Raw genomic sequence first — 27521 nt, forward strand, 5'->3', positions numbered from 1 at the left:
AAAATATTGCAACGCTCCAGATCAGCTATTTTAATAAAAAAATATTTTACAAGTGCCATAATATTCTGTATACAAACATGCATTTATGTATGTTTCTGGAGAAGCCAAGTGAAGAATATTCACTAAAGAGGGCAGAGAAGAGAACAAGCTTGCAAAACAAGCTTCTTGCTACACATTCATGAAATGACAGGTGTTATTTTATAATCAGATTGTCCCAACATCAGATTCAGATTTGGATTTAAATTCAGTCTTCTGAGGTTATTTGTTGTCCATATTTCCATTTAGTCCATCAGATATATGCTGGATATTGAGGAATTAGATAGCAGGGTATTTTTGGTGGAAGAAAGTGGGTTATACCATGATGAAGTTTTTATTTCTAATCCTGTATAACTTCCTTTAGAGTTTTCTATCATGAGAAATCTGACTGCAGCAGAAAAGTAATAAGGAGCATTGACTGGGCTAGCTCATGAATAATTTCTGATATGAAGTACTTTATGCAGAAATGAGACACCATAGTTCAGTAACTGAGATGTAGAATACTTCAGCTCAATTGCTTCCTAATTCAGGGTGAAGTCTCATGCTGTGACCAAAAATGCCATAATGATGCAAGTTTTGGTTCCAATTAAAATTCCCAAGGACATGCAGTGGTAATACAGGCTGTTAAATATTTGTTGGGCAGGGTTTTACAGCAAGTGAAGTACATACTGCAAAAGAGTTCTTTCTTCATGATTATTCAGAACAGGATATATTTTCTCCTAAAATTAGTCCTATAAAAGTCAGGTTCCCTATCTAAGCAGGTCACCTGTATAGTCAATGAAGAGAGAGAGATCCCTCCCGTTCCAAGTGAGATAAGATGGGGAAGGGAGGTATGAAAGTAAGGGATATGTCACTATCCTGAAATGCTTGGCTGCCTCTGCTGATAAATGGCACAACATAAATAATTACGTTGGAAACTTCCAGACTGTTGAATTTACATGAGAGCAATATGTAGAATTTAGAGGAAGTAGGCAGCCACTAGCAGACAGGGTCTTAGTCCATCAGGTCCTACATAAAAAGCACAGTTTGTCATACATAGTGACTCATATGTCATTTATATGCATCTTTTCCAGTCATTTTGTTTTTTTCACGTGAACGACTTTGTATTGTGTTTTGGTTTGGGGTTTTTTCTTGGCGTAAATTACTTTGTCTGTACTTTATCTGAGATAAGAAACAATGTATCATTAAATGCGCAGATTCTTGTGATGGCTGCAAAACACGGAGTAGCATAAAGTACCACACTGTTGTAAACTGCAGTTCATTATCAACAGCAAAGAGCAGTAAAAAAAAAAGTCTGACATTCAAACAGCCAGTTAAAAGAAATGTCTCATAGTGTTGCAAGACAAAACAAACCCATAATAATTGTAACTAGCAAAACCAAATGAGAAATTTCCATATCATGATACATTAGTTCAGTCAAATATTTAATTTGATGAATTCAGTAAGTTTTGTCTGTGGGAAATGAAATTATCCATAGCTTTTGTGAATACCCCACAGGAAGATTTGTATGTTTGGTGGTATAGCAGCATTACAGTAAATAATATGAAGAATCAGTGGAATCACTTGGTAGTCTTGTATTAGTCCAGTTGCATTTTGTGGATGCATTAACATGTCGATTTTAATATATACATATCAGAAATTCTGTAATAAAAAAATTGTACGTATTGAGTACAATCAGTGTTAAGTGAATATTGCCTAAAGGAAAAAAAAAAAAAAGCAAGCTGCTTTTTTTTTTTCTGAGAAGGAAAGAGGGAAAGCTAAATCCTTTTGATCTATCTGCCAATATCAGTGAATTTGAACTGGTGCTATAAAAGGCAAAGAGATGGATGAACAGGTCAAATCTGCTTCCACTTCAAAAGAAAAACTGATTCTAATACAAATAGTATCAACCAAGATGAAGCAATACTGGAGAAGAACTGACTGTCTTGTGTGCCGTGAGCCCATGCCTAGCAGCGCAGAATTCATGCTGGAAAGGAAATGCAGTTCTTCAACTCTGAAGGCAATTAGGGCCATGGAAATTTTACTCCAGACTCAAAATTAGCAAAAGGAACTTTGCCTTTACCTTTACATGTGTAGAGAAAACACAGTGAAATTACTTGTAAAGACTAAACCTGTGTATCATACTGTCATCCCACATGCCAAATGCATCTTACTGGTCAGATCAGCATCCTGCCAGCTATCTCAATCTAGTACATGAGTGATCAGTGGTCACGGAGGGGAAGGGAGCCTGCAGTGCAGCGGGTGGAGATGAGCCATTTAACAGAACTTTATATTTAAGGCAGACTTTAGAATATCACAGATATGCTGGAATAGGAACAGGTGTTTTATATGATGCAGCACAGTGCTGTTTCCCTTAATGTGGGATCAGGACTGAATGGACTTTAGGCTTATGGAGCAAGCACTGCCGAGAAGAAACAATGACAAAAAAACCCTGCTCTTAGAGCACTTAAAAAAAAAAAAACTGTTGTGATGTTATCACTCTTGGAAAAGCAGATATTTGACACTAAAGAAACTAAATATGTTAGGAACAGAACCAAAGATCAGACAGAGAAATGCCAGAATCTGTAGAAGCAAGAGAGTAACAATACAGGTCATTAATGACATACCTCTGGACAAAGGTGTACTGCTACAGGCCAGGAATCCCACAGCAGCCAATACTACTGTGCTAAAATATAAAAGGGGCCATCAAACTTAAGGTGAGGCTACCTGCTAGTGATTAGATCTAGGTAACACAGGAGGCCTTACCTGGTTTTGATAACTGGGAAGAGATGGATTAGAGTTAGTTTTAGGGCTGATATGCCTGTAAGAGCCTTTTGTATGAATAGTTTTGGGCTACAGTTTAATTGGAATCACTAATCTAGCTTTAGGGATTGGATTAAATTTGATATTAGCCTTGGGGATGGAGTCTGGACAAGGGTGGGCTGGTTAGTATGGGCCTTATGACTGTTGCAAATAAGGGCCTGTAAAGCTATGCTAAATTGCCTGTCTGAAACAGGTCACAGACCTAGTTTTTATAATGAACTCTGTAGGATTTGGGAATAATTATAACTGGGTTTATGGGCTTGGATTCAGGCTACTATGTTGGATGAGCCTGCATAATAACTTACCATACATAATTAACCTGCATAATTAACATAGTTAATTCAGGAAAGCTTGCTTCCTTCTTAGTGATGTACTCAGGGTAGAGCTTAAATTAGAGTTAGCTTTGGCATTAGGATTAACTTCAGGGGTTCAGGTGGTCTAGTTATGATTCCTTCAAAGTCTAGTCTTAAGAGTAGCCTTAAAGTTGATTTGAAATTTACATTTGGAAATGAAAGAGGATGAGCCCTTTAGGTTAAAGCCAGGTCTAGAAGAAACAAATGAGACTAATTTGAGGTTTTAGGTGATGGACACCACATTGACAATCATATTTCTGAGGCTTTGGAGAATTTAAGGTAATGGTTGGGGTTCAGGCCAACATGAAGCAATGAATCTGAACTGATTATGGATTTAAGACCTGCAAGGACCTGTGCTCATTACTGAAATTAGTAAGAGTCACCGACATAGTCATTAGCTTCAGCTAAGAGTTGGAATAAAGGGCTAGGACTAAGTTGGAATAAAAGGCTAGGACTAGGTCAGTAATTGTGTAAGCCAGGATCAATGCACGTCTAAGTAGTCATTAGCTGAATCCTCTTTGATAGAACAAAGATGCATCTTTCACAGCCTAAGACAAGACTGATATCCTTAATGGAAGGACTGTAAGATCTGCAACCTCTAGAGAGATGCTGCATCAGTGCTAATGATTAGACCTCAAGTAACCAACATTACTGGGATGGTGAAAGATCAGGAAAGCAGGAGATCCTACCACCAACTATGCTGCTTCCATGGTCACCAGACATTTGCAGCAATTACAAGGCTCGGCAGAATCAGGTCTCACCAGGACCTGAGCCTGCCAATGGAGGCATGAACGGGCAAAATGGGAGAAAAACAGGGCTGGGATCTGAAATGGAGGGAGGCAAAATACTGTATCCATTGCATAATTAGTGACACTAAATAACATTTCTCTACATTTTGAATTCTTTCTTATTTGCACAGTTTTTCCCCATTTAGCAATGGCTGCATGTTACACTGCTGCATGGAGCAATGGTTACACAACTGGAAACACGTAAAAGATTATATTAGCAGCTGAACTAGGAAAATCTACTTCCCTTCCTTTTGGCTTAGTTGATTATTATCCTTGATCAAATAAAGGGCCACATGTTCATACTGCCCTTGTGCCCTGGTTGCTACAGTAAAGAGAGACATACGGTGAAATTGTACATTTAGAGTTTGATACTAGATGCTTTTTAAATTCTTGTCATATTTAATTTTCTCATATCATTCAGTTTTGTTCAGAAGCTGACTTTATTGATTAGTCACCAGTTTTGCATCAAGATACATAGGGATAACTCAAAGTTTAGTTAAAATGGCATGTTTTAGAAAATCTCCACTACAATAAAAATACCAACTATATGTAATACAGAGGTGGACAATAAACAGCCCTTCCTTTCTCTCTAATATGGTCTTTACCAAACTTCATCTTCAAAGTATGATCAGCCTTCAAAAACTAGCCCAGACACACAGTGTCCTCTAACAGCACCTTTACTTTGATTCTACATGTTTTTTCCCACGTAGGTGTGCCATCCACTGGCTGATATACTGGATCTGTTCTCCTCCATACCCAATCCACAGCAGCTGTTAAGTTTCTGACAGCCCCAGCTTTCAGTTCTTGGTAAGTACTTTAATTTTAGAGATCATGTGGACAATCTCCAGGCACGCTTAAGGTAGCAGTTATCCAGCTTCTGCTCCTGATGAATGACCTTCAGTGCCCCAGATGTAACAGTTCTTTTTCAGTTCCATTTCTGAAACTACCAAAACACTTGTCATTGTATAGTTGATAGTATGGGTAATTTTTAAAGAATTTTAAAAAAGAATAGAAAAAGTTATGTACACTATTAAGTTACTCTAAAATTAAAGGTATATTTCATTCTAAATGAAGGGTATGTGGAAAATTCTAGGGAAATTAATTTTTAAAAGAATAAAATATTGAAGATGAGACTGAAATGGACTCAGTCCATTGTACTGGGGATATAACACTTTGTTTAAATAAATAAATATGAACCGAGACACAGATTAAGTTTGATATTGAGCTATTCCAGCTGATTATGGTGTTTGCTCATTTGGAATAAAATCAGATCTCTGAACCTGCTCCAAAGTTTACAGGAAATGGAACAGTGCCATCAGAAGAAACTGAAGACATCTATATAGTCACCTTGGTTTGTTCCTTTGCTTTGCAGAGTGGCCTTTATCTCCTGATAGATTTTACAGTCCATCCTATGTAACTGCTGGAGTACACCCTGGCCTCACCCTTGGGCCAAGCAGTTCCCTCTGCAGGAAAATAGTAAAAATCAAAGTCCACTCCAGGGTCCACATCTACTCTACATCATTGATGTGAACCAGATTTTCCTCCCCAGCCTTTCACATTCTTCCAAGAGTAGCCTCATCAAGGAGCTGGGAATGAGGTTCACACTACTTCTGCCAGCAGTCAAGGCATGATCTATCACTGATAAGTGATGTGCCCCTGAGTCCCAGACAACTCAGACACAAGCAAAGCTGAACTATTTAGGCCTGGAACTGTGTCCCTCTCTTGTCTACCTCCAGGCAAAATAGAGTTTGGCAGGTGGCTGTCCCTGGGGGATACTTTTGCTCAGCAAATCCCTTTGCTTAGCACTTGTTGCTTGCACAGATTCTTAGAGTTGTGACTCACATGATTTCCATGAGAAACATGAGCCTCTCCATGCATCCTATGGGGACCCTAGATGCCTCAGTTGAGGTTGAGAAGTCTGTTTGGCAACAGGACATGTGGTAGTTACACAGTAGAGTACATGACAAGTTTTAAGTCCCTTCATGACTGTTGGCTCTGGAAAGTCTCAGTGCAGTCTGTGAGGTCAGGGTGAGATGTTTGCCCACCTGCTTGGGCTTACTCTGTAAGCCCCAGCCCCAGGCTGGCTGCGGCCCTGCAACAATGCCATCAGTGAGAGTTAACACCAACCTCCAAGTAATACTGGTCACTTAGCAAGGCAGGTTGAACTGGGCATTACACAGCCTCTCAGCTGAAATTGGATGATGTCCAGATAGTGTGCAGTGGAGAAGGTGTGTTTAATCAGCTTCTGGCTATGTGTTACATGCCCTGAGGGCTAAGCTGAGAGGTGACCAAGGAGATAAGCTAACAAGGGCCCAAGCATTTTTGAAAATGGAGTATGGAGTTTAGCTTTATTAATGCTGATGGGTGCAGAGAGTTTTTGATACATAATGAGGATTTAATCCTTAATGCTGTAATAGAACATACCTCCGAAAAATATCCAGGCACCTAATTTACAGAAAACTTACTTCTATAGCAATACTTACCTATCAATCTTTAAAGAAAGCAATCTTCACCCTTGCAACACATGAAAACATGTAAAAAACCCATGCAACTCTGGGTCCAGCTCCTGAAAATGCTAGCCTCTGTTCTTTCAGCTTTTTGACCATCAGAAAGGTGAGGTAAGGCTTCCACATCTGCATTTAGTTTCTCAAGTAAGCAAACAGTTCTTCTAAAGTGTTGTGCACTCAGCAGTTCCTGCTGACTGGCGTTAATGAAATGGCTTTGCCAGGCAAGTGCGTGCTGAAGAGCCACAGAGATACAAATGAAATTCACAGAGTGGGGGTGGGCATGGTGGGGGGGTGGTCTTGTTTCATGTCACCGGCCGACAGTAGCACCAGGTGACATGCTACACTTTTTCACAACAACTACAGCATAGTACAAGGGTCCTTGTTTAGGAAAGGAAATACACGGAAATATGCCATTTCTTTACAAGGGAAATAGAAATTAGCGAAACCCAGTATCACTGATAACAGCATTTCCTGCTGTCAGATGGGACTGAATTAAATGGAATTTCTCACCCACCTACAATCATGCTGCATTGACCAATTTTCTTTCAGCCTCCCAGGAATTTTGAAGAAATCATCATTTTCCTGAGACAGGTTCATGAAGCGAGTCAGTGGGACAGGCCATGTAAGACCCACCAAATGGTGGCCAGCCCTCTATCTACACACACAAATGCAGCCTCAGGAGTCCTGGTGTGCTTGTTCTGCTTAACAGCAAAAATCTGTCTCTCTCGAGCACTTCTTTATCTGCTGTCCCCCAAAAAAGCTTCAGAAGCTATAATGCCAAACAAACTTGGGCTGAGATCAAAGCATTGGTCTACACAACGTGTGTGATGGCATGATACGTGGGAGAACAATTGGATCTGATATTTAGGTACATAGAACTTTTGCCGTCTGATTCAGCATTTTCATCTGTCCTGAAAGAAAATTCTTCTTTGGCAAACTAGAACAAGAGAAAATCAGTGAACTCTGCACAATACAGCTGGGAAGATTCCCTGCCACTTGTATCTCTCTCTTTTTTTTTCAATACCTTAGGTTTATGTGACTAGATGTGGAAAAAAAAAGCTCTGTTGAGCTGACTGCTGGTAAGAAAATGTAGATGAACACACAAACTGAGGCAAGATAAAGCAAAATTAGAAGATATTTTAACTAAGGGGTGCACAAAGATGTCTGACATAGTGATTTAAATTCAGAGCAGCAAACCAGGAATCAAGAATCCAGACTTCTGATTAACTTTATACATGTACAATAGGAAAACCCCTACTTTATCAGCATGCATTTGGATCTGCTGAAACTGCAGACCAAACCAACATGGTAAAACAAAACAAAATGAAAGAATCCCACACAAACGGGAGAAAGGAAAGGATGCTGATAATTTGTTTTACCAATGCAGAGAAAGCCCAGGTTTTAACACCTATCAGTATTACTATCATAACTCTTTCAGCTAAGATCATCTTTTTTGCACTGACCTAGTTACACTGGTGAAAGTTCAGAATTTGGTGTTGCCAAGTGCTAATGCTCATTTCGCTAGGAATTCCGGATTGCTATACCCCTGGAACAGTTTGTTATGGCTTTCTTCATACTGACTTAGTGCAACTTGTAGGAGTAGGCAAATCCTCAGGGATTTGTCCAAGATTATACAGGCATCAGTGCTACTGTTTGAGCAGCATCGAGAACTTCAGATACAAGCTGTTGGATGTCCTGGTTAGCAAGGGAGATAAACAGGTAGGTCAACAGACACAAATAGCTTCACAAAATCTGCTGCTCTGTCTTCTGCCTTAACCCTTTCATCTGTTTTCTTTCCCTAAGCACAAAGAGCTCAGTGGTTCCCCACATGAGCAACCCCACTTGCCAGGTTCTACCCTGATAGAGCTCAGGCTCCTTACTTCTCCAGCTGGAAGTCCCTGATGAAGCCCGAGTCAGGAAAGGGAGGTGCCCCACTGAGGAGCCCTCTACTTTGCCCCTGGGACAGGAGAAGCCAGGAGTGCAAGTTCTACGTGCATCTCCTCTCGCAAGGAGTGAAAGCTCCATGAGCTTTTGCATGCTGTCTTAGAAAAAAGAAATTATCCTCATTTTCCCTTTCTACCCCCATTGTAAGAGGGGCTTTGCAGTTAAAAACATGATGGCGTTTTGTTCCCGGAGAGGAGGGGTGGAGAGGGGGGTGGGGAAATCGCCCATGTACCATAACAGATGGTTTAAGTACGGTGATTACAAAATCCTGAAGTTAAAATAGTTTAATTACAAAGTCAATACTGCCTCCAACCTCTGCTAAGCCTTTAGTGTAAAAACAACAGACGGTATAGTGCAAACGGTAAGACAATATTTAACCAGAACTTTGCATTAGCTACTGCAGTACAGCTCTCCATCAGGCCTTCAGCAAACGGAAGATCAACTGATTTTCCCAGCTTGTATTTGTTAACCATCTCTGCTTCAGTATCAATGGGCGTCTGTGAGAGAGCCACAAACAACCCTGAGGAAACAAACTGCAATACTATACTGCAAGCTGAAGCTCAGCAAGGACTGAGACAATTATTAGCACCTTACTAGGAATGAATACAGAGGTAAAAAAGATGAGCAGGTAAAGTTATTTATATATAGAATGAAAATAAAGTTCATTGAAATAAGCAATGTTTTATTTTGGACTGGATTTTATAGAAAAAAAAAAACAAAAAAAACCAAAAAACAGGACCTGGAAAGGCACAGGGTAAGGAAAATCTGGGGATAATTTCAAATGGCACAAATTTTCTTTCACATGCAGGGAAAGCAGCAACTCTATACAGCATGTTGTAGGAGCATCTCACTAAGCTCTGCTCTTGCAGCTGAGAGCCTTGGTCTTGGTCTTTACTGAGCATGTACAGATTCTACATATTCTTTAATAGTGACAAACCCTCCCTCTGTTGGCTTATGTCCCTTATAAACATCAACTCAAACATGGAGCTGAAAGAATCAGAAGAAGTCTGACTCTGCTTTGTTAGTAGTATGCTAAAATCTGGTCCCAACTGCTTCTGCCATGACACAGCACCAGATACCCACCACCCACCCTAGGTACGAAGCACTGTGAGGCACTGCTCTCCTACTGAGCTAGATGGGTAAAAGCAGGGTCTGGAAAGCTGGTGACAAGAGATACGGACTCATGAAATTAACAGCAAAAATAGTCAAATGGGAGATCATCTGCAACACCTCTTCTCACCACTGACCCTCACTGACCCCTAAGCAAAATCAGAACGTCAAGCAAGAGGGAAAACACTCTCCAATAGAGACACTACGACACAGAGGAATTCTCACAATTTTGTTACCCCTTTATAATTTTTTTTTAGAGAGTTTGAGAGATGAAGAGTAACTTTGGGTGTCTGAGATCATATTTGCTAAGCAAAATAAGATTTTCTAGTAGCTGAACTGTTTCTCTGGAGTTCTTAATAAATAACAGAATTCAGGACAGAGAGCTGCACTGGCTAAAATGGGGGGGAAGGGACACCCTAGTGAATCTAAAGGAAAATCCTCTTTAATCAATAAGAGGAAAGAGAAAACATTCCTAGGACCTGCTCCTGCAGATTGCTGCATATTCCAGTCCTGCTTTTGTTAAATTAACTTTACATATATGAGTAGATTCATTGACTTTCAATTAAGGCTAAGTGCAGGCTGAAGTGCTTCATTTCACTAGCATGGAACTGATCCTCTGTAATAGAAAAAAACATAAACTAACATTCTGTCGGAAATCATTTCATGTAGCACTTACAACACAAAAGGAATTTGAATTATTACTTTATATGAATAGAAGATTTTTTTTTCCTAGAATATGATAATAAATGGTTTTGTTACCATCTATAATAACAAATAGCCCTTTAGAGCATATTGTAGAGGCCTTCTGAATTTCTAGTAATTTCTTTTATTCTCATGCTTGCTTCCCTTTTTTACCCTAAGCATGTACTTGTAACTAGGAAATCAATCCAAAGAAATAAGGCATGGTCACAACATTTTAAAAAATCTTAGCCCAGGGCAGAACCCACAAGTTTGTACCAGATCTCAGCCTTTCCCTGTCGTGCATGTAGGACACAACTGCCATGGCTGCTCTTGGGATAATTCTGTATTTAAGCCAGTAACTGTTCAATGACTGGTCTCACCCAGAACCCCTGGCCCTGACGCTCAGCACCCAGTTCCGGGAGTGGGAATCTTCTCCACCAGGAGAGGAAGTTGACCATGGGCCTTGAGGGAGAAGCTGTGAAGTGAAAGCACCACCTTCTGCTCCTTCTGAATCCCAACAGGAGCTAAGGACTGAGGCTGCTTTCTGTGAGGAGCCAATTCCTACAGGTGTACATTAGGTAGATCACATACATAGTGATACATAGGAGTTTGGGTACCTAAAGTACAGCTGGGGTTTGGTACCTAAGCGCTCCTCACCTCTCCTGCACTGTCACTTTACAACTGACTCTGGTTTTTTGCCCCAGTATCACCTCAAGTGTCTACTTTTTGGAAAGAGCCTTATATCCTGAGCAGGGTATGAGAAAATAGGTTGATTCGAGTGATTTCAGCTTAGAGTAGATACTGCTAATCAGAGGGATGCTATGAATACTACAGCTCAGCTGGGAGTTTTGGCTGTCATCCTTGCTAGACAAGCACATCACCAGGAAAAACATGTTAACATAGCAGTTACAATATTTTTTAAGAAACACAACTCTTTGGAAGAAAGTGCTCCTGGTGATGAAGTGTAATACTGTTGTTAAACCAGGCTGCCTGACAGTAGCTGTTTCACACGATGCACATTCAGGATAACATCTACAGGCTAGCTAGAAACCATGGCATCCAAATTTTGCGTTCCTCTGCCACAGTAAATGTTGATTTCAGAAGGGATTTCATGAATAGATCAGGCAGAATTTGACCCTAATAACTGGAGTCTTGTCTTCACACACTCACAGGAGACTAATCCTGCAGCAATAACTCTTTGTGGGAGCCCTGCATTCTGAAGACGGCTGACTTCACTCCAAAGTCATTGGCAAGGCTTTGGCTACCTACTGCTGGCACAAGGGCTGTCGGTGCCGTCATCACTGTTATCGGTGCTCTTGAAGCACTTGGTGACGCTGCCAGGGATTACGGCCCTGCTGTGCTGGCGGCATCTCAGGTGCAGGGAGGAGGATGAAGGCAGGTTGTCACCACCTAAAATTCACCCTCTGAAAGTTTGGAGGTGAAACGGCAGCACAGGCTTGTTCAAGGCCTCACCAAAAAGCAGGAGATCTGAATTCAGCCTGAAATATACCCATGCATTAGAAAACAAAATACATTTTTAATAGAGGAAGATGTGTTTAAAAAAGCTAAGCGGTGGAAAATCTGTTGTTGTAGACCTGACCTTTTTTTCTCCCAACAAACATTTACCCAGGGTTGTCTCATGACTAGTCAACTTCTGTAATCCATTAGAAAGTGATGCAGTTGCATGACGTGATCAAACACCAAATGCAGCAGAAAGGCCATAACTATATCTAAAAAGCCTTTGCTTTGTCAAAGCCTTTCACTAATGTTGGCAACAAAATTATTGAGGTCTATAATGAGCTGATCTCTTGTCAAATAAGCCTTCTTATGAGCAGTGTTAAACTTTATATCTGCTTTTAAATTAAACACTTTGGGTTTATTAATGTTTCCTTTCCTCTCCAAATTTCTTTGTTGAGAAGAGGTGCCAAAGGAAATGTACTAGCAACAGTAGGATGTGAAGTATAGTTTAGAATACATTAAACATATGTTGATGGGGCCATTAGCAGAGTTTATAGATACCACCACCTGTCTCTTATTCCCCTTGCCATTACTTTAGTGACACAAATCATACTGTAAGAGGGATGGTATGCTACTATTAAATCTTTACTCCTGTATTAGAAGGAACATAGTAGCAAATTTATGCCTTATTGCTAAAAAGATTTTCCAATATTGGCTCACTTATTGAGATAAATAAACCTGAATAAATAAAGAGAGTAAGGGCTAAAGAATAAATATCACTCTGGTTTTGGGTGCAAAAGAGACACTGAGTATCTGAGAGGGAAATAAAGGTACAGTGGGGCCATTCACGTTGTACTTGTTCCTTTCGAGCTAGCAAGCATATCCCTGAAATCACTATTGCAAAATGCACCCTCGGACCTCCCAAATGTAGGTAGGGGGGTTTTTTGCCTTCAGGCAAAACAATTAAAATAAAATATAAAATAAAATAAAATAAAATAAAATAAAATTAAATTAAATTAAATTAAAATAAGTAAAATAAAATGAAATGGTAAATAAGTGCTGTCATGGCAGGCCGTCAAGGCAGCCGATGCCGCCTCGGCCCTGGGGCGCCCCCTAGCGGGCGCGGCGCCCCGCGGAGCTGCCGACCCCCGGGGGGCGCGGCGGGGGCGCGGTGGGGGCGCGGTGCGAGATGCGATGCGGGGCGCGGTGCGGACGCGGGGCGGACGCGGGGCCGGGCGCGGTGTGGACGTGTGGCGGGTGTGGTGCAGGGTGGGGCGGGCTGGGAGCGGGCGTCGGGCGGGGCGCGGTGGAGGCGCCGCGTGAGTGTGGGGCGGGGCGCAGTGTGGGGGGCGGGCTCCGGACGGGGCGCGGGGCGGGCACGGAGCGGAGCGGGCGCGGTGCGGTGCGGTGCGCGGTGGAGTGCGGTGCGCGCAGGACCGTGCGGTCGGCGACGCGGAGGAGCCGGCGCAGAGGCGTTGCGCGCGGTTTTTCTAACTCCGCGCGGAGCCCCGAGCCCCGCCGGCCGGGCAGCGCTTATTGCCCCCGGGCGCGGGTGCTGCCGCCCCCCGGCGCGGCTTCCCAGTGTCACTGCTGCAGGGGAACCCCAAAAGCGCCTCTGGCGTCATGGGAAAAGGCAGGCAGCGACACGGTGGCTCCACTCAAGGGACGGGAGGAGCAGAAGTGGCAGGAGGCGGCTGGGGCGGCATCGTGCAGCCGCAGGGAGGGGAGATCGGGCAAAGACCCGCCGGCCTCAGAGTTGTACCGTGGAAGTGGGCAAATAGTGAGTGTATCAAAAAAGGTGGGCTTGGACATGTCAAAAAAAGCCTTCCTGAAAATCTAGGTTGAATTTCCTGAAAACCTAAATTAAGAAAATGTTCCTCATCGTCCCAGAATGGGCAGAGCCTTTGCCCAGCCTCCCCTGTGCCTGCCGGGGCAAAGAGGGGCGCCCCGAACACCTCCCAGCAGCTCTGCTCCTCCTCCGCGTCCAGCCGCGGGACACGCAGCCCACGCGTGGCCCCTGCACACGCGTTCACGCCAGCCAGAGCAGGGGGAGAAGAGGGACGCGGTGCGTCGCAGAGCGGGTACCGGCATAGCTAGAGGTCAAAGGCCATTTACTGTCCTTTCTGGAACGAGAAGGAAAAAGGTCGCTAGCCTTCGGCCCGGCCGGCTGTCAGCAGGGGAAGCCTTAGCTTTGATCAGGAGATGGCAGCACAGTCCTGGAAAGCTCGAAAAACTCCCCCAGCCCTGTTAGCAAGACCCCAGGAGGCTCAGGAAAGCAAAGCACCCTTGTGCCCAGTGGAAGAAGAATTTGAAAGGGAAAAACACGCGCGTGTCCAGTAAATATTTGAACTGAATTGCAAAGAATCCAGTTAAAGATCAGAACTGAAATTGCTGCAGAGCGTCACAGGAGTCCTTAAGTATGATGATGGCAGCACACTCTTCTCCAAAATGTTGCAACTTGCCATGAAAGAAAAAAAATATCCCTCAAGAGAAGGGCCAGAGATACCACTGGAGACTTCACTGCTGCTACGGTTTATATGGAAGTATGCACATATCACCAACAGAACCATAAAACTTCATAATAGATAAAACTGTGAAATTTCTCTCTCCTCTTTTCCAGTATTTGCTTTAAATGGGTGAAAAAAATGATTTAAAAATCTATCAATGTGATAAGCAGGGCTTTACGTCAGACTCGCAAACAAGCTGCTGCTTGATGCACATGGAACTGATGCAGTTTTGCTATAATCTTTGCTTATTTCATTCCAAAGGAAAAACAAACAAACCTGTAGAAAACATAAAGTACCTGTACTGAACCTGTTAAGTCAAACAAACCTGAGCAAAACTAAAGTCACTACAAGGAGGCTGCTTCTGACTTACTCCTTGATGAGCTTTCAGTTGGAAGCTGCAGGCAGACACATTATTTTCAAGTGATGTATTTTGCTTCTCTCTTGCCCCAGACTCTAGGCTTGCTCAATCTGTGATTGAGGAATTCCCACAGACCTGCAGGTGTTGCCAGGAAAAAACCTTGCCATTCATTAGGTGGTGCTGAAAGATTTTGCTGGAAGCGCCATCGTCTTGACCCTGTCAGCATTTTCTAGAGCTGGTCCACCTGAGACCTCAACGAGGGGAGATGCTATTGGAAAAGCTGTTTGGAGTTAGTTTGGCACCAACTCTGGCACCCTAGCCAGATTCAAGACCTTTTGGTATTCACTGAATATATAAATCAGTGCATGTAAGCCCTTTTTTGCTCTCCAACATATTCATAGATCCATCTCATTTTTTGACACTTTGTTTAGTATTGGAAACATTCAAAGAGCTAACAAATGGAAATTTAGGGTTTAGCCAGATTGTATCAGTTGTTGGTATTGGAACATCAATGGAGCTCAAACAAGTTTCACTTGGCAGGACAGTTTCACAAAAGCATTTGATGTTGAATCACAAGCTATTTTCAAGGTTCATACACACAAAAGGGTTCAAATATAAGCAAATTAAAGCCCCAGTATTAATGAAATATGTTCTTGTTTCCTTTCCACTTGCCAAATATTTAACCTGGTCAGGAGACAAATTCACTTGGGATTAATTCTATGGAGCCAACCTCAGATTCCTCCTGGGTTTCCTTGAAATGAGGTATCCTTTACTTCCTATCCTGCACGGTTTTGTAATGCAGCTGCACATTGTTGAAAAATTGCCACAATTCATGGCAGGGTGGCTGCACTTCAGCAATGAGAGAAGTTATTTGGAATACATATATCTATATTTGCATGCTTGTGAAGCTTATGTGTCTGGCTTGTTAAGCTCTAGGAAGCTCCTTGATGGACAACACCATGATACACAGTGGATGGCAATTAAGCCATGAACCTGAGTGAAGAGAGACTGATCCTCAGCACCGTGAACTCCAAAGGAACTTCAGAATATTTTTGTAATTCGAAAGAGTAAAGGCTCCTTTAGAGCAGAACAACATGTAGAAGATGAAGAAGAGGTGAAAAATCCTCTCCACTGCCAGTGACCCCTGTGCGCCGTGGGGTGTGGGGATCACTGCTCAGGGTCAGGTGGCCTCGGAGGTCTCCTCTCTTTGCACAACGTACCAGGCAGAGACAGGACTGTGAGGAGCCGACGGGAGACACCTGCTGCCACCACTCCTGCTCCGTGACTGTGGGTCTGCCCAGGCCAGGCCTGGCACTGGTGGGCACAGCGGAGAGCATGCTGAACTACTGTTACAGCCATTCTACCAAGGTTTTAGGCTTGCTTGTCTCCTTCTTTCTTGTGACAGGTGATAGAGAGGAAGCATTTGGCCTGGCAGTATAAACACCTTCTGTTTTGGAGCAGGATGAGAAAAGGGAAGGAGAAGCAGGGATTTTGGCTGTGATCTCAGTGCTCCAGTCTTTCCTGGGAATCCGCACAGGTACAACAGGAGGAAGGTACTTGGTGACTGCAAAGGGCTCAACAGAGCCTGAATGACATTTTCTCCTGGAGATAAAGGTGTGATGACTGGGAGAGGGAAGATCTGGGGCTCATTCAGATCCAGAGTGAATTAACTAAACATCTGCAAGCCAAACTCACAACCTGTGTAGGCTACAATCCAGGAACATGAGCAACAGATTTGCTCAGTAGCCAGCTAATTGGGAACTGAAAAAAAAAATCTCCTTGCAACACAAAGTGGCTGGCACAGTAACATGTACTCATCTGTACTTGTTTGGTCCTTAAAGAAATGTCTTGTTGTCTTCCAGATGCGCCCATTCTGTAAGCACTTTTGGTGCCCTTATGCCTACGCAGGTCCTGAGAAAATCATGGAGCAGAAGCCCACGCTTTTTCCATCTTCTTATTTAAACCCAAATGGTGTGTCCAGGAGTGTTTTTAAGCTGACGTGATGAAGGCCTCCTCCAAAAGGCCAGAGGGAGGTGTGCACAAAAGGTCTGACAACACTCCTGACCGTACACCCTCCCCACAGCGCTGGGTTGGTCTCTGGGCCAGCGAAGCGGCTGCATAGCCCCACTAGCCATCGGCACGGAAGCTGGGAATGGAAAACAGTTTTGACATTGGCAGCCTGGAGTCCTGCCCTTTGCAAACACATTTGATGTTCATACATGGTCTCTTGGCTGCTGCTGCTGGGGACCATCTGTTGGGATGGCTTCGTGCCTGATCAAATGGTGGTATGCCATTTTCACTGGGACATGAAATAGATGCCAAACAAAACGTGTCTGGTTTTACTTCTATTACTCTGAATTCAAAGCACATGCTAATACTAATCCCCCTTTTAACACTGTTGTGGTGCCAGTTAAACCTTCATTTTTTCCCACTATCTGCCAGATTTCTACCACGTACTTAGGCGCTTAACGAAATCCAGAGGAAATCGGCACCGTTGATTTCACACAAACAGGGCACTGTTTGCTGGGGTTTGGTGAGAGGTGTTAGCACTAACGACAGAGGTGAATGTGTGAGAGTTTCCTATACACGTAACACAGGATCCTTGAAGGAGTTGGACGAGGACATTTCTTTAAAAATTGCTCCTGAAACCACATCCAACTATCATAAAATTTTCTGATAGATGGAAATGTGACTTATCAATTTTAAAATGCTATGGTAAACTAGGCATAGTTTTTTTAAAAAAAAGCCTCTACCAAATGCGCAAAGGCTTTGAGCATTATGTGAGTACTAATCTGAGATGCTCTGAAGACATTTTCTTTTCAATGCACTATGAGTTCACCATAGCTCCAACCCTGATCTGTAGTAAAATCTTCCATGCTGTGGCTGGCTTTGCCGTCTGGGTTTATATGACTAACTCCCTGTGAATGTTCCACATTCAGAGAAGTGTGTTCTTGACCTCAGCCAAGATGAATATTATTGTCAAAACTGACATCGTTACAGCTACTGTGTATTTTCAGATTCCTCTAGTGTTTGTGGGGAAAAATCCATCTACTACAGATGTTCCCTTGGGTGATGGATTTTCTCCTCTAGTCCCATAGTGGGTCAGGAAAGCCTAAGGAAGCATCCCCTGATGGGCTTCCCTTTGCTCTTCATTCTTCTGCTGGGCAATACTAAGAGGTTGGATGGACACCTCCTGCCACCTCCTCTTCCTTCTCCCTCTGACTCCAGTGGGGGACATACCAAAGCCTTGGTGCTGACTTCCCCTGGCCAGATGCCCACTGTGTGCAGGAGGGGGCAGGATCCAGATGTGCCAACTGAGGTTCCCAGTTTTAGGAAGGGCTGGGACTTGACTACTTGGTCAAGTGTTTAATTCCTCAGCTCCTGGATTCATAATGATTTAAAACATTTAATTTTGATAAAGATGCAACAGATTCCTGTGTTATTATCATTTAACAACTTTAATTAACTATTTAACCACCTTGCTTACATTGCCTTCTTGTTTATTCCTAACGTAAAAGTTGCTATGCAAATCTGAAAAAAATTACCATTAACAGTTAAGGAAGGTTGGAGAATGTGGAAGTTAGTTACTGTTTGGTTTAGCATTGTACTACAAAAAAAAAAAAAAAAAAAAAAGAATTATTTGAATCTCCCAAGTAAATATGGCAGGGCCAGGAGCATAGGCCAACCAGTGGCATGTGGACCGGCCATAAAATTAAAAATAAACTTAAGAGTAAATGTGCAGCTAAATGCAGACTGTGAGGATAGGATGTGAACTTCAGCTATTTCCTGGAGCTAGTGTGGTTCCAAAGTTTAACAGCTTTAGCCTTTGGAGACCCGGAGGCGTGCATAGTTGTTTTCAGTTTCTCCTCCTTTCATCTCCCCCCACTCGGAGCCCTACCACCTCCCAGCTGCCCTGCTCTCTCCATCTCTCTCTGCAGAAGGACACTCCTCTCACCCTCTAACAAATGGCCCATACGGCTCATGGTGTGGGGGATCACTGCGCAGCAGCGGTGCCTCCCTTACTGCCCTTGTGTCCTCCAGCCCACTCCAGCAGGATGGGGGCCCCAATTCCCATTTTTTCCTCAAGACTCACTGGTCTGCAGAGGATTGACTGCTACCTGCCAAGTACCATCCAGGGAGATGAGCAACTGCCAGCTGCTCCCTGGGCATGATGGCTCATGCCTAACAATTCAGCTTTCTATGATGACTTTCAGTCTTGAACTTTCTTTTTATTTTATGAGCTTTTTTTGGTTAAAACAACCATGGAGATAATGGGGAAGGGTTAATGGAATAGCTAACACATCCTTATCTCACAGGGGCTGTATGATAATAAAGAGATATTTTCAGGCATAAATTTGTTATTAGGGGATGTACTACAAAGCTCAAAAGTATCTCACTAAGCCTAGCTTGAGCTTTGTGTTCTTTTTGCTTGTGTCCCTTGTGCTTGCATAGACTCAAGGCCAAATTCAATTTAGGAATATGTTTCTAAAACATATCTTGACATCTCTCTCATTTATAGTAAAACTTTTTTTTCATGCTCATTTCTCCTAATACCATATGATAGTTTTCTTTGTTAAAATAGAAATGCATGTAAAAACAAATTCCAGTGTAACTCCTTGAATGCCTTTAAATATCATAATGAATTATTTTTCATCATTCAAATTACATTGTTCCAGTAGTGCCAAACTCATAACCCAAATCTCCAAGATATGTACATCCCCCACTTCTCCCTGGCTGGCAGTGGCACTCAGCAAGGTCCCTTCCATTAAAACCTTTTCTCCCCTTGTCACCTGCTGAAATAATCTAATTTTACAGTAACAGACAAAATAATAGATTAGATAAATAGCAGAAGAAATCTAGGAGACATTGTGATGAACTTTCAATAAATTTGTTTACACTTTTGAAATGTATAGGAGGAGGATGAGAAGAATTGAGTACACATAAACCTTATTCATTCTAGTTCTTGATTTTGCCTAGAAGAAAATGTGTTGAATAGAGTCAAAGAATGGAAGAACAATGTAAACTGCAAACACGACAGTGGAGGCTTTCTTAGAGAAAGCAGAGAGGAAAAAGAACACAGTTGGAGATAACAGAATTAAAGACTTCAGATTTCTACATGTAAATACCTGTGCTTTGATTATCTCTGCTACAACCACAAGTGTCATGAGATGCACATTATTTTTACTGTCTTTCAAGGTAAATTCAACACACTTTCACCTAGCAGCACCCCTAATTGACAATACAGTTAAATTTATGGCAATGCAAAATCCATAATAACATATGTTCTTTCCCTAGTCCCTTGTACCACTCCTTCTTCCTCACCAAAAAGAAACTTATTATCAAGAAAGGAATGATAAAAGGAAATAAACATTTAACCATAATCCCTCTTCAAAAAATGTTCATAGCATTCCCACCTCCTTAACATCTTTCCTCAAGTGAATCATAAAAAAGTCCATTATGCATCTCTGCATGAACCAAAATTAAGAATTAGCTGTGCATCATACAGCAGCTAATAAACTGTAGGTTAGAGTTCCCATGGCATAGCAGGGTGAGTTAAAGACACTATGGCAACTTTAGAATACAACATTTTCTATTAGAGTATTTATCATTAACTCCTTATTAATTTACAGATGAACAAACTTATAATATGTGTATGTATATGTGTATGTGTATGTGTATGTGTATGTATATGTATATGTATATGTATATGTATATGTATATGTATATGTATATTCACATCACTCACGTGTGGTGTTTGTGCATTCTTCTTACACACAGAAATTACTAGCAAAGTGCTGTTTTACCTAAAACGTGTTTCTCTGTGCCAAAACTTTGGTGCTACATAATTGTAATATATTTAAAGTATATTGGGCATTGCCAAAGGCTCAATTCTGGGTAGTAACAAGCAACATCTTCCAGAGCTGAAACCTCAGTGCACATATTTCTTACTTTTTCCATGAAAAAAGAGGCAGAAGAAAACTTAATGTGCTCTCATAACACTATTTACTTAACCATAGAGTCTTAAAGTCCCATTAAGATTTGGGAAGATATATGAAAAAAATGTGTCTGCTTGATGTGGCTTGCAATCCACCTTTATATTGCTTTTCCATACACTATCTTCCGGTACTATTTTGTTACAAATATGGTAAATAACATATTGTCACAGTAGATACCAGAAAATCACCAAGATGAATAGGCATATATGGTATTTGAAAGTTTCTAAGAATTTTACTTAAATGAAGGGTTTTCTGGTTCCCCCAAAATAATTTCCTCTTTGTACCGTCATAGAAAACAGAGAAGTCAGAGGCTTGCACAAGGAACTTGGGGAAGGAAAGCACCATATTTGGTTTCTCCTTTTCTTTTTCTCTGGCAATGAAGACTTAATTACAGACAGATTTTTCCATATGATGCCTTTATGTTTGCATACCTTCAGCATGCAGCTACGCTACCACTGACCCCTTCAGGTCCATCACTGCTTTGAGCTTACAAAACTATCAATCCTCCAAATGATCTACCAAACTGACGCCTGTGAGGGGAAAATCCCTCAGTGTGCTTAAACCCATGTGGCAGTAAGTGAAGCATTTCTCAAAACAAAGGGGCTAGAAGTAATCCTATATTTGGACTACTGATCGGAGTTTCATCACATGAAGTAACCCTTCATCAGTACAATTAGTCTTCAAAATGTTTCAACAGCTGGGGCTAGTTGTCACTTCCAGAAGAACATTATCACCTGTTAAGGAAATAGGACATTTGGGGACACGCTTCACTAGCAATTTAGGGAGAGCTTTCTTCCCAGAACTGAAGGAGGAAAAAAAAGCAGAGTGAGATTTTTTGAACTATATCATCCAATGTGCAAAATGTATTTTGTAAGTGAATTGTCTGAGGAAGCATTCCTTTGAATCAGCCTTTTCTGTTACAGTGCTTTTATGAGCAGTCTGTGAAAATAGCCGCTTTGCCAAGTGTGTTAATAACAGCGTTTTGTACACTGCAAACTGCTTCATGGGTCACCAGTGAAGATGGAGTTCATTAAAAGATAATTTAAGTTCTTCTGCAGTCCGAGTTATACTGGGGGAAATCCAATGTAAACCAATGACTTCATGTTATCAATTAAAACATAAAATTGCCTGAACAATCTTAACTCTGCTTCATTGAGCACAGTCTGGCACAGCCTTGAAGTATGTCACTGTGTGCTGCTTCACCCTCATCCCAACCTGCGTTTCAGCTGATTCTGATGGGATGATGAAGGGACATTCAAAATACTCAATTTTGAATGTAGCCTTCAATGCATGACCTTTTTCATAGTATAGTGCAAACTACAGTTCCCCATCACAGGATTCATCTCATTAACTTTAAAAGTCAGAAACCTTAATTATTTAGCCTCTGTAGGCATCCTGCACTCCTTCCTCCAGAGGGCGATTCATCTGACCTATTTTAGACAACCACTCAGGGTGTGATGTGTCTCTTGATTTAGAGTGGGCATTTCATGTGAAATGATTGAGTCAGTACCCTCAGCTTCAGATCAAACACTAATGTGGTCTAGGATGATCAAATAATTTATTTTTTTTTTTCTGCAAGATCTTCCAAATTCCTTGTCTAAAAAACCAAATTCTCCTGAACATTATTTGTGAGAGTTTATGGCTATCTATAAAGTTATTAGGTTCAGTGAAGAAGGTACATGGGTGTAAATAAGATATTGGACTTTAACAAGAGATTAATTTTAACAAGATGATACGATCCAGTGAGGTCTTCTGAACACTAGTACTTGCTGTCATTTCTCAAACCTGAATCACTTGCCATAGCTTACATCCTCATTAAAAATGGTGCTGGGTTCTTTGGGCCAATGTTAAAATTCCTGACCAAAACAACTGTAAATGCAGGATGGGATCAGCACTCACCCCCATATCTAGGTCCAAATGCACTATGTAAGGCTTCGCACACTAAAAATAAACTGAATCAACCCCTCTCCAAAAAGACTGCAAATTTCTGAATTCCTTCAACTGAAGTGGCTCCAGAGTTTGTTCACTTTAACTAAGTTAAAACAAAGATTGACTTTTTTTTTTTTTTTTCCTCCTTAATTGTCTAACCATTGAACTGTGGTAATACAACTGTATGATGGGTTTTGTTTAATCACACACATTTTCAGGCACTATTCAGGGAAAGAGGAAGAATGTCTTTTGTTACGGTACATGAATTTTGGGTGTGTAACATCTACTCCTTGCTCTGCCAGAGGCTTCCCAGGGAGATTGTCTGAAGTCCCTCAGAGTCATCTGTACTGAACTGGGGTCTCCAGATGGGACTTTGTCTCCTCTGTGCTTCCTTGGTCCCAGGAAAGGGACAGGCACATCCCCAAGGATGACTCCAGCCTACAGCAGGCTGACTCTCCCTTGGAGGATGCCACTCTCTCAATCTCTGCATGACTCAGCTTCCCATGTGTAAATATCCTCCCCTTCAGTTATCCTGGAAGTTCACAGTTGCAAGGGCTGTCTTTTACTGCCAGCCTTATTTTTTGCATATATAACAGGTCTCTGTTCTTGGTATGCTGTGTTATAGTACTCACTACTTTTGTATTACACAGAGTTAACAACATTGTCCATTAGCACTTGCGTTAAAATGTTTGTGCAATGTTTCTCCTTTCCACTCATTTATCCTTTACACCCAGAGGTAAATAGCATCGCTTTGTTTCACATATTCATCCTTCACCTAATCTATTTAATATTGTCTGATATGAGCTAGAAAATGTAGAGAAGTACCATGCGATTCATCAGTGAGAGTATATTCTGATTTCTACGGTGGCTGACGGATCATAAACCCATTTGCCTCCAGCACATGCCTCCCAACCTGAGCGGAGCTGCAGGCACTGGAGCGGTGCACACCAACTCCACCGTGAGGCATTACAGGCATTTCTCTCATTGGTGGTAAATATCTGGGAAATCTCTCTTCATTTTTGGCACTGCAATTCTTATGCTCAGCTATAACTTAGAGATAAATTATGGTTCATTCAGCTGCCATTAGCTTCAAATTAGCAGTGTCATGTAACTTTTTTTTTTGTATAAATATTATTAAAGCTACAGATTCCAAAAGTTAGGATGTATATTAACAGAGTGTGCTCACTAATCCCAGGAAGATCATGCCTCCTGTTTCATGGGATTTGGGCTTGTCTCTGATTCAAACAGATTTGTGGTGTGAAATGTTAAACAGTGCTGCTGCTGAATAGTTGTTCACAAAGGTCAATGCTGATACCTCATTTTTCTTGTCCTCACACACTCTTGATTGCACTGGAAACTGCTCCTTTGAAAACAAAGCAACAAGTGAAAAAAGCCACAATGTTTTCTTCCATGGTTAGTTGCCTGTAGTTGGCAAAATAAAAGCCTGGACTGAGAAATGAAGGCTTTTTCTGTTCTTATCCCTTGTCATACCAAAGGGGACTCATGACTTGCAGTACGCACGGGTGGATTCAGATGTAATCCAGCTATTTGTGCCCTTCACCCTGAGCTGCTTGCTGCAGCCTGTGAGGTGGGACTAGAGCAGAGCCAAGTGACAGGATGCTGACGGTGCTTTCTGGTGGCCACTGTCAAAAAACATTTAATTTATATGCTTTGCCATACACATACATCAAGTTCCCTTGGCCCCCATCAAGTCTCTGAAAGGAAGAGCCAAGTCATGTCCCTTGGCTTGGCTCATCCTTGGCAGACGTTCAAGCTTTCAGCTTGCCTTGGAGTAGATGACATTCAATTACAGCTATCCTCAGTAAATGTTCAGCTTCAGAAGCTAGTTAGTGGTCTCTGTTACTTTATATTGGCCCTGTCTGAAGCTGCTGGGTTTGAGGCCTGAGCACTTTCCATCCTTACAGAGAGTATCATGTGGTAAGTGGGGATGTTTGCAGGTTCTGCGGCACATCAGATTGAATGGAAACATTTTTCTCATAATAAAGACTTCTCTAAATTACTTTTTTATTTTCTTAAGAATGAGAGAGACAACCTAATGCTTTAGAAGAGGATTAATAATGTTGACTTGCGCTGGATAAAATCCTCCTTCAAGTTGTAAATGATCAGACGTTGACAGTCATTCATCTCAGGTACCAAGCCAGCCAGATATAAGTCAGCAATATATCCCTGTTAGTGCTAAACTGAGACGGAGGAAACAGATGCTAGCTCTCAGCAGGGCTTATTAGACCATGCTCAACAGCATGTTGACATAGTTACACGGTATCCCAACTTCTTCTGGCCTGCAACTGCTTAGCGCATCACAAAGGCAAAGGAGCAGGCAACTGCGCAAAACCTGACAGGCGTGCCTTCACTCTAAGACACTGGGTTTGTGGAAGACTTTTAAAAGCATCAGGGGGAGCTGAAAGTTCTGTTGTCCTTTGCACTTTTGAAAAGTCTCCCTCTTGATTAACACACCCATCCCTACGCTGTGGCTCTCAAGCCACCTGCGTAGCAAACCATTTATTTGACTGTAGGCAGGCTGTTGTGGTTGCACGTGTGCACTGACTAAGGGACCAAGTATGTGCACTGGACATCAGGAGATCTCTTATGTAGAGAGGTAGTCATACCATTCCCCTAGCAAAGAATATCTATCAGAAGTAAATGGAATGAAAGCTGCACTTTTATCCACCTTCTCCCTTCCTGCTCCCCCTGTTAGTACCCCAGGCTTGTTGCGTGCCTCTTTATGTTGGTGCTTACACTAATAGTGCTTTTCATATGTAGGCAGCATATAGTGTCTTGTGGGTACCTGCTGTGACTTTAAATGCACAAATGATAAATTATTATTTCAATTTTTAATTCAAAATTATTTTAAAAATTTATTATTTTAACCAAGCCTCATCTTGCAGCAGTGACTGCTCAAAGAGCTGTCTTGCATCAAACTGTTCAATGACATTATCACACACATAATCTGAAACTAAAATAAGGACGTTGTGTATGTCTTACCTGGTAATGATCGATAGTTTTAATGAATGTCTTCAGCATTTTATGGAAGGGCACTTTAAGTAATTCAGAATACAAAGAAGGTAGTTCCAGTACTCTTTTGGAGACTTGATGATATTCAGCAATTTGTACATTTCATTTTTTAAAACAGTCTAGGTTTTATGCTTTCAGAACAAATCTGCTAAACACATATCTGCGTTGCTTTGTTTAAAATTACAGCTAGCAAGCCAAAAATGCACGTTCCAACTGACCAGTCTCATGGGAAACTACCTTGACATCCAAGTGCTAGCAATGCAGTGGAGACTGTCATTGCAACTGCCTCAGGTGACACCGTCCTGTAAACAGGGCTAGGCAAGATGAAAAAAAAATCTCTTAAAATTATCTATCTTCTTCCAACCATTTCTGGACTGTTCTTGACCAGTGACTGATTCTGTCACTGTGACTTCTGATTTCCCTGTGCCAGTGGGCATCAAGGCAATCAATGCTTAGCTGTAGTTAGCTACCAAGTCAAGCTTTTGGACAGAAATGACCACTCATGTCTACCAGTGGTTGTGTCTACAGGGACAACAAGCGGCCAAGAAAGACTTGGACTGCCTCATCATGACTTGTTTGCCTGAACACCAGTCCCAGAAACCAACTTATTCTTATGTCCGACTCATTCTTTCAAAGTTTGTTTCTTTCCTGGGTGCATGTGTGATGGTTTAGCCCCTGCCGGCGTCTGAGACCACGCGGCCGCTGCCCCTCCCCCACAAAGGGAGTGAAATACAAAGCCCCAAGACTGAAATAAGGAAAGGTTTAATACAACAATGCAATAGCAACACAACAAACCACAACAATAACAATAACAGTAACAGTGATAGCAATGAACAGAGCAAAATAGCTACCAAATACAGCAGTTTGAAGCACGATGTGCAAAACCACGAGTGCACCGCGCTCCGCGTGACCTGCCAGGATGTGACGTCCGCATGGTATCTGAATAACCCGGCTAGAGCTCCCCCCCACTGCTGGGGAAACTTAACCCTATACTGGTTAAACCAGGACAGCATGTAATTTCAAAATACTTTGGGGATTTTTTGAGTGTTTGAACTTTTACAGGACTAATAAAATCATACAAGGAAAGGCAGGAAAAGTGGTTTCTTTATATACTACAGTATCACAAACCACCTGAATGAACTTGATGCACAACAAGATGTTAGGTTGGCTGTGCTTACTCCTACAGGTCAGGTGCAATCATTTAAAGGCACCTCCTCATAGACCCCATCTTTGATTTTAGCCCATCCACCAAATCCCATCTGTTTGATATACTTTTATGACACATGTGATGACTTCCAAAATGAGCAGTCAGGGCAAAAGTCTAACTGTTGAGATGGTTAATATGCCATTCCTCAAGTTATGAAAATGCAGTGTCTAAAGGCAGATGAAATGACAGTGACCTGAAATAACAGGAAGCTGGCCTCAGTTATATATCTGGCAGGGCCTGAGGGTGAGGGAAGCTTGTGATTGTATCCAAAACTATGAAATATAGCCCTGCCCCCAAATGCACTGGAAGGCATATTTCAGCCTACAGCAAGTCAAAGTTCAGGCACCATGGCCTTTGGGACTTCTGTTCCATCCTCGTTCAGATCCAAATACAGAAGCTTTGGAGTGATCTTTTGACTCTACTGCTGAATTTCACTGTCACCTAAGTCTTCCCATCTATTCAGCTGTTGGCTTTCCCCAGCTCATTCACCAGCATTCATATTTCTCATGTGACAAATGAGAACGAGAGAGAAAAGTAAACTCTTGCATTAACTCAAAGTCTCTCCTGGGAGCCTGGAATGGAATGCTGGAGAATCCAAACTTTTGCAACCCTTTTTGTTTGCCTTGGAATATGCAATGTTTTGTGAAATCTGTTCTGCAAAATGGTTAGCAAGAGGTGAATGGAAATCTCTAGGAAAAAAAGAAAGGTGCAAAGTACAAACAGAGCCAGATAAGAAAAAATTCGCTTGAATCTAGGAATCTGAATTATCCCATCAGCGCGCGAAAAAGACAGTTAATGCTCTGTAGGGAAAA

The sequence above is a fragment of the Strix uralensis genome, chromosome 3 (genome assembly GCF_047716275.1).
Source record: "Strix uralensis isolate ZFMK-TIS-50842 chromosome 3, bStrUra1, whole genome shotgun sequence".
Classification (NCBI taxonomy): Eukaryota; Metazoa; Chordata; class Aves; order Strigiformes; family Strigidae; genus Strix; species Strix uralensis.